Genomic DNA, 8,545 nt, shown 5'->3' on the forward strand with positions numbered 1-8,545 from the left:
TGCCAAATCTTCATTCATTTCTCTTTCCTTAATCTTCTGTTTTATGAAGTAGGCTAGTCAGTCAGGGCATGGATATCTATAGGAAATGAAAGAGTAAGAACTAGAATTAGACTCTTGCTGAAGAGAGACATAGAGTAGGTAGAGAAAACAGAAGGGTGGGTACCTTCAATGTGAACACAATATCCAAAATGGTCATCATACATAAATCATAATACAGATACGCCCTTGGCATCAGGGGCCCAGACAAAGTGACCAGTGAGCAGCCATCACTGTTAGCCAGTATTGGAAGCCAAGACACAAACCTGGTTTTCAAGCTCTGAGCAGAGAGAAGACGAAGCACTAGGCAAATCAGAGGCCCAGATCCTCCCCTTGGTAATAAACAGACTACCAAGCCAAGAGATTAGACAGAGAGAAAGTCAAAGCTCAGTACTTGAAAACAGATGCACAAATGTGATCTTGATTGAGCTGCAGACACATGAGGTGGAACCATCTGATTGCTTCCTGTAAGATGTGAGGGAGCAAGTTCATAGCACCTATTGTCCTGGGAGTGGAGGGGGGTGACCTGTGGACAAATATAAGGTATCAGACCATGTTGTATCGTCTAGCATATTAGGAAACCCAGGAAAGAACTGCTGAATTGAGTATATGAAACCATAACCAAATATAGCAAATCTGAAGGAAAAGACAAGAACTGAAGGATAGAATGGGTGACTTTTGCAATCACTAAGTCAGAGAAAGGGGAGCACAGTGAAGTTGAGGAGCAGGACAGAGGAGACGCTTTCATCCTTAAAGGGATGTCTCTTTTATAGGGCAATGAAACTCCAGCTTAATAAGGGAGGACAGCTGATTAAACGAACCATATGTGACTGAAGATGAGCTGCTTGATGACTAAAAATTGGAACTAAGACAGTTCCTAAGGACAGTGTAGTTTTAGGCAAAGGAGAAAGGATGGCATAGATATGGGGAAGGGTCTGACGTGATCAAAAAGCAGCAGAGCCTGTTGTTATTTCTTAGGTGCCTTAACAACTGTTGCTATCTTTAACTTCCCAGTCCCAAGGCCAGGGCATCAGACAGAGATCTAGACAAGGGACATGAGATTCCATCCTTCACTAAAGTGACACCCAGAGCAGTAACTAAACTGTCTGAGGCATAATTGGTCCATCTAACAAACAAAACAGTTCTACCTGCCTCACATGATTGTGTAAATGAGATCAGCATCTCTGAACCACATGGTAAATGTGGTCACTATGTAATGTTACTATGTGAGTTGTTTTGTAGAAGGTAATTTTTCTGAGCGCTTGGGCACTTACAGCCCCGGTTCCAGATAAAATACAGGAAGGTGACACTGGGAAATAGAGGAAAACAACAGAATGGGGAAGACTAGAGATCTCTTCAAGAAAATTAGAGATACCAAGGAAACATTTCATGGAAAGATGGGCTCGATAAAGGACAGAAATGGTATGGACCTAACAGAAGCAGAAGATATTAAGAAGAGGTGGCAAGAATACACAGAAGAACTGTACAAAAAAAGCTTCACAACCCAGATAATCACGATGGTGTGATCACTCACCTAGAGCCAGACATCCTGGAATGTGAAGTCAAGTGGGCCTTAGAAAGCATCACTATGAACAAAGCTAGTGGAGGTGATGGCATTCCAGTTGAGCTATTTCAAATCCTGAAAGATGATGCTGTGAAAGTGTTGCACTCAGTATGCCAGCAAATTTGGAAAACTCAGCAGTGGCCACAGGACTGGAAAAGATAAGTTTTCATTCCAATCCCAAAAAAAGGCAATCCCAAAGAATGCTCAAACTACCGCACAATTGCACTCATCTCACACACTACTAAAGTAATGCTCAAAATTCTCCAAGCCAGGCTTCAGCAATACATGAACCGTGAACTTCCAGATGTTCAAGCTGGTTTTAGAAAAGGCAGAGGAACCAGAGATCAAGTTGTCAACATTCACTGGATCATCGTTAAAGCAAGAGAGTTCCAGAAAAACATCTATTTCTGCTTTATTGACTATGCCAAGCCTTTGACTGTGTGGATCACAATAAACTGTGGAAAATTCTGAAAGAGATGGGAATACCAGACCGCCTGACCTGCCTCTTGAGAAACCTGTTTGCAGGTCAGGAAGCAACAGTTAGAACTGGACATGGAACAACAGACTGGTTCCAAATAGGAAAAGGAGTACGTCAAGGCTCCCTGCTTATTTAACTTTTATGCAGAGTATATCATGAGAAACGCTGAGCTGGAAGAAGCACAAGCTGGAATCAAGATTGCCAGGAGCAATACCAATAACCTCAGATATGCAGATGACACCACCCTTATGGCAGAAAGTGAAGAGGAACTCAAAAGCCTCTTGATGAAAGTGAAAGTGGAGAGTGAAAAAGTTGGCTTAAAGCTCGACATTCAGAAAACTAAGATCATGGCATCTGGTCCCATCACTTCATGGGAAATAGATGGGGAAACAGTGGAAACAGTGTCAGACTATTTTTGGGGGCTCCAAAATCACTGCAGATGGTGATTGCAGCCATGAAATTAAAAGACACTTACTCCTTGGAAGGAAAGTTATGACCAACCTAGATAGCATATTCAAAAGCGGAGACATTACTTTGCCAACAAAGGTCCGTGTAGTCAAGGCTATGGTTTTTCCAGTGGTCATGTATGGATTTGAGAGTTGGACTGTGAAGAAGGCTGAGCGCCAAAGAATTGATGCTTTTGAACTGTAGTGTTGGAGAAGACTCTTGAGAGTCCCTTGGACTGCAAGGAGATCCAACCAGTCCATTCTGAAGGAGATCAGCCCTGGGTGTTCATTGGAAGGACTGGTGCTGAAGCTGAAACTCCAGTACTTTGGCCACCTCATGCAAAGAGTTGACTCATTTGAAAAGACCCTGATGCTGGGAGGGATTGGGGGCAGGAGGAGAAAGGGACGACAGAGGAGAAGATGGCTGGATGGCATCACTGACTCGATGGACATGAGTTTAAGTGAACTCCAGGAGTTGGTGATGGACAGGGAGGCCTGGTGTGCTGCGTTTCATGGGGTCGCAAAGAGTTGGACACGACTGAGCAACTGAACTGAACTGAACTGAACTGACATTGGGAATGCCTCCATTGTGAGTACCTGGTCCTTTCCTCAGATGAGAAATTGTCCCAAGTCTGGCAGGTGTCACATAAGAGGAAGGGCGATCTGGTGGCCTGTAAGGCATACCTCACTTCTCCACCAACCACTGTTGTGTAGGCACTCATGTCATCACACCATCTCCAAGTGCAAGGAGCAATGACCCTCTCCCTGTGTACCTCCCAGCTATCAAAGCCCACACAAGTGGTGGGAGCTGAAAAGGGAGACAAATCAAGGTGAACTCACAGATGTGAACAGCAGCAGACTGAAAATATCAATCATGTTTCCATAGCACTATGAGAAGCACAGTTCATTTACTACACCTCAGATTACTTTAAACCAGATGCTCTGTAGGAAATGCCATAGAGCAAAACTACATAGAGTCATTTAAATGTGACAGTCTGCATCACAAAATAAAATAATTCTGGTGCTCCCAAGGACAAAGAGTCAGAATCAGTTTACAGGAAAAAAAAAAAAAAAGAAACAAACAGAAAAGGAAAGCTTTTTCCTTCATTTGATGTTTTAAGAAAGTTTTTAATCCAGAGCGTCTCAAACTTGAGTGTGCCTCTAGACTACTTGGGACCTTATCCAAATGTAGATTCAGATTCCACAGGTCTGGGCAGTGCGGGTGGCGGAGATGCTGCATTTCAACAAGCTCCCAGCTAAGGCTGGTAGTAGGAAGGTACTAGACAATCAAGATTGAGGATTTTAAAATAGCTCTTACGACTTATGCATACAGATGAGAGAAAACTGATAGGAAAGGAAAGAAGATACCATCTTATAAAATGAGTCACTGATATCAAAACATGCTTGAAAAACGCTTGATGTTTAATGTTATTTTATGACACTTACTGTCCTTTGAAAGTGTTCACAATTCATTTGTGAAGTCAAGATACATACACACACACAGACATATAAGCATATGAAGTCAGAACCACTGTGTACCCAGGGTGAAAATCAGTATAATGCACTGAGCTAACTCTGAAGCTTCTATGTGAATAGCTGTCACAAATAATAGCCCTCAGTAAATGGTTACCATTATCGATAATGGTAGTAATGTATCAGTAGACTTTGAGTTTCTCAAGTAAATTCTCCTCAATATTTTTAATCTTATTATGAAAGAAAGTGAAAGTGAAGTCTCTCACTTGTGTCCGACTCTTTGCAACACCATGGACCGTAGCCCTCCAGGCTCCTCGGTCCATGGGATTTTCCAGGCATGAACACTGGAGTGCCATTTCCTTCTCCAGGGGATCTTCCTGACCCAGGTATCAAACCCGGGTCTATCACATTGTAGGCGGATGCTTTACTGTCTGAGCTACTAGTTTTCTGATTAAAAGTCAATAATTTTCTTTTAATTTTGGGGGAAATACCCATGGTGGAGTCATGTTGATGTATGGCAAAACCAATACAATATTGTAAAGTAATTAGCCTCCAATTAAAATAAATAAATTTATTTTTTTTTAATTTTATTTTTAAACTTTACATAATTGTATTAGTTTTGCCAAATATCAAAATGAATCAAGGAAAAGATATAAAATGTTTGAATTCATGCTTAATCCAATTATGAAGAAATATATATTTTTAATATTCCCATTTGTGAAAATCCATGCAGTATTCATGTCAGATGATATTATAAATATAATATAGTACAAATTTGTTTTTAAAATTAAAGTTATAGTGTATATTTTATATCTTATAGTCACAAAATATATAGTAAAAATTCCCTATATTATAAAATATGAATTTTTATAATCAATTTTAAATGCTCCTTTCAGTACAATACTATAATTTATTAAAGTATTCAGTTATTACTTTTACCAGATGTTTAAGATGTTTTCTAATTTTAATATTAAAATTACATTATAATGACTGTTCTTGTAAACATTATTTGTAGTACACTTGTGGTTATATCATGAATTCAGAAAAAAATATTGCTAAACTAAAGGGTATGTGCATTTTTTAAGGTTTTGATACATATTTTCAAGTTAGCCTGCAAAATAACTTACCCATATCAACTCCCACAGGCAATAGGGCAGCAAGGGGGAAGCATGGGTAGGGGGTGATGGGGTGAGTAGGAGAAGAGGGGTTTTAGAGAGGGAGGTCTGTAAAGAATGGCAATGGCTTTGACTTTTACCATGAGCAAAATGGGCAGCATAGAAGGTTTGTAAGGAGTAATCTAAGTCTTTAATAAATCAAGAACCAAAGTCTGAAGACCATGAAGGAGAGCATTATAGTAATCTCAAAGAGAGAAAGCCAGGGCTGCAGGATGGAGATGGTGGATAGACTTTGGATTCTGGATTTAATCAAAGGCAATGACAACAGGATTTGCTGAATATGAAGGGGAAAATGGGTAATGATGAGTTCAAGTTTTTTAGTATGAAAAAATGGGAGATGTGTCATTTCCTGAGTAGGAGAAACCTGTGGGTGGACCAAATGGGCTGGGAAAGAAACTCAGCCACTCAGTTTGGTCAAGTCTGATTTGAGATGTCTTTGAGATACTAAGTGGGCAGTTAAACTGGTAAGACAGAGCCTCTGTAGTTATTAGTCTAGATTGCTCCTCAATTTCTTTTTGAATTATGACTATTATTATCCTAAAGCTACTTTTCTATAAAATAACTCATTTTTTAATTACTATAAATTTATACACAGAATTATCTTCTTTTTATCTTTCATATACACTGTTAGATGTTCATATAATTGTGTAGGTTTTTTCCTTCTTTTTTCTTGATGAAGCTAGTTCACAATTAGCTGTGTTCTTATTTGTCTTCTTAAGTAGGTGTAGATATTTCTATCCAATTTTTATCATTTCTATTTACAGATTCTTTAATTTTTCTCTCTATATTTACTGATGTCTCTGATCTGTTTCTTCATGTTCTCTTATTCTTCTACCAACTATTTACACTGAATGCTTAATATATTTTAATTCTTTTTGCTTACCAGTAAAATTTCTAAGGATGTGATTTGTGTGTTTGGTGAGAATACACATATTTTTATGCACATGGTTCATATTTTTGTATTTTGTAGTTTCTTTTTAATATTTTCTTACCTGATTTATCCTTTGACCAAGCACTTAATTAAAATATTGTATGTTGTTCTTTTTTTTTTTTACAGCAAACATTTGTTTTTATTAGAAAACCCCATTTGGTAAGAGCTTCCCTAAGCCACCACAGAGACTGGGTAGAGTCCCACAGCTTTCACCTTATCTTCTACCTTCTTTTGATAGGGGATGGTGGGCAATGGGTGTGGTGTCAGGCAGTCTCAGAGGTGCCCCATCCTGGACCCCTGACAGAGTTCACATGGCTAGCAACATGCCCTATGGCACCTTGAGGTGGGGGGGAAGGGGAGGGAGTGGGGGTCACCACAGGGCCCCTAGGCTCAGGCTGTTGCCTTAGACAATCCTCTTTATATAGCTTCAGGTGGAACCAAAGAGGCTTTCATAGCCTCCCAGGCCTGGTCCTTTGCTTTGGTTGAGAGCAGGGCAAGATCCAGGAGAACACAGCCAAGGGCTAAGGGAGAAGAGATTGCATTTGAGATACACTTTGGAGTCTGGAAAGCACCTGGACATCTTGGGAAGGAAGGGCTGTGGAAGACCCCATTCACTTTTTCTTAACTTCAGGGGTGTCATATTTCCTCTTGCTGGAGTTCCACATCTGGAGGGGTATGCCAATGAGAGGGAGAGAGTCAGGACCCAAAAGGTCATCCAGTCCAGGAAATGGAGGGAGAATCCCCTATCAAACTCCCACTGGGCCAGGGATCTTTCCTGTCCAGTTGCACTGGTAAAGCCCATCACAAGGGACCCATCCTCCTGGGCCAAGCAAGTAGTAGTTGCTGAGGTGAAGTGAAATAACCAGCCTTGAGAGGGTGCAGGACCACTATGTGTGAGACGCTGCTAGCAGATGCAATCTGATCCCATTTGACACTGAGCATCCCAGAGACAATGTCAAAAAAATCTTCTAGAGGGAAAAAATCATCAGATAATTCCACATCTAGTACACACAGCACTCGAGCCAACATTGTAGACGTTGTACTATAAGGTCAGGGCTCACCCTTCCATGGCACATCGGTGTTCAGCAGTGATTTAGAGGCCAAAAGCTTGGCTCCTTCCCCTGCCTGAGCGACAGTGAATAGATCCAAAACCACGAACACCAGCAGCCTCATCATGTGCACCCCCAAAGCCTTTTGGGGGTTCACCAAAACCAGAATCATATGTTGTTCTTTACAAATGTCTAAGTTGTATGATTTTTATGTTATGGTTGGTTATTTATTTCCATTTCTTCCAAGCTATAAAAACTGTGCATTTTGCAATGCTGAATTTTATACTTTTTGGTTGTATTCTTGAGAAGAAGACACATTAACTGATATGACACTAGACACAATACAATCCATTATATTGACCTCGTTACTTTTACTTTGAAATTAAAGGGAGCTTCCTTTTCTGCTGCAAATGATCATCTTTCTAAATCTACCCTGTGTAACCCTTCTATTGTTGATGATGTCAGAGACCATATCATTCTGAGCCCTTTTACAGCCTTGGGACATTTCTTCCTCATTGTATTGCCTCATAAGCATAACTTAGAAAATATTTTCCTGACAACATTAGCACTTAGCAATACTATAAATCTAACACTTAAATCTAACTCCAAAATTATTCTTGAATTTTCCTCTTCCCTGGAAGGTTTGCTCCCTGCCTCTCTCCTGCACTTGGAATCTCTGCTGGAACTTCAGTTAGATAATGCTCCTGCATTCAGAAGTTAAAAGTTTCTGTCCTCCAACTCTGGATCCTCTAGACCTAGGTCTTCTGCTTATGCTGGTAGTGTAATGCAGATACACATGAGATAAGCAAACTATTAAGTTGTAGAGACAGCACTACTCAGATTCTGGTCAGCTACATTTCTGGGTTTGGTCATTTCAACTGGAACAGAGAAATAGGGATTTTGTTAATCTCTGTGGAAGTCACCGTTTAGCCTTGAAGTTTACACATTTTAGGAATGAGATATAAGAACTGAAAAGAAATAATTCCAGGATATCATGGAAGAGGACAAAATGTGGGGAGAAGTAAATGGGGAATACCAAGGTGTTTGTCTGAAACAAAAATCAGATTAAACTGGAAATAATAAGGCCTCATGGCCTCATGGATTTCCCTAGTGGCTCAGATGGTAGAGAATCCACCACAATGCAAGAGATGCAGGAGACATGGGTTTGATCCCTGGGTGAGGAAGATCGACTAGAAAAGGAAACAGCAACCCACTCCAGTAGTGCTGCCTGGAGTATTCCATGCACAGAGGAGCCTGATGGGCTACAGTCCATAGGGTTCCAAAGAACTGGACATGACTGAGTGACTAACACATTCACTTTCATGGAATGAAGGTAATTTAGTGTTCTATGGCATTCACTATTATTTCTTTTTTCTACAGTCATTTATTAAGT

At 40.3% G+C, this 8,545-nt stretch overlaps 1 pseudogene; it reads right to left on the reverse strand.

Annotated features, from left to right (window-relative positions):
* Window positions 1–6,595: 6,595 nt before the first annotated feature.
* On the reverse strand, window positions 6,596–7,276 carry LOC102414753 (annotated as a pseudogene).
* Between the last annotated feature and the right edge of the window lie 1,269 nt (window positions 7,277–8,545).

Source organism: Bubalus bubalis, chromosome 4, assembly GCF_019923935.1.
Source record: "Bubalus bubalis isolate 160015118507 breed Murrah chromosome 4, NDDB_SH_1, whole genome shotgun sequence".
In the NCBI taxonomy this organism is placed as follows: Eukaryota; Metazoa; Chordata; class Mammalia; order Artiodactyla; family Bovidae; genus Bubalus; species Bubalus bubalis.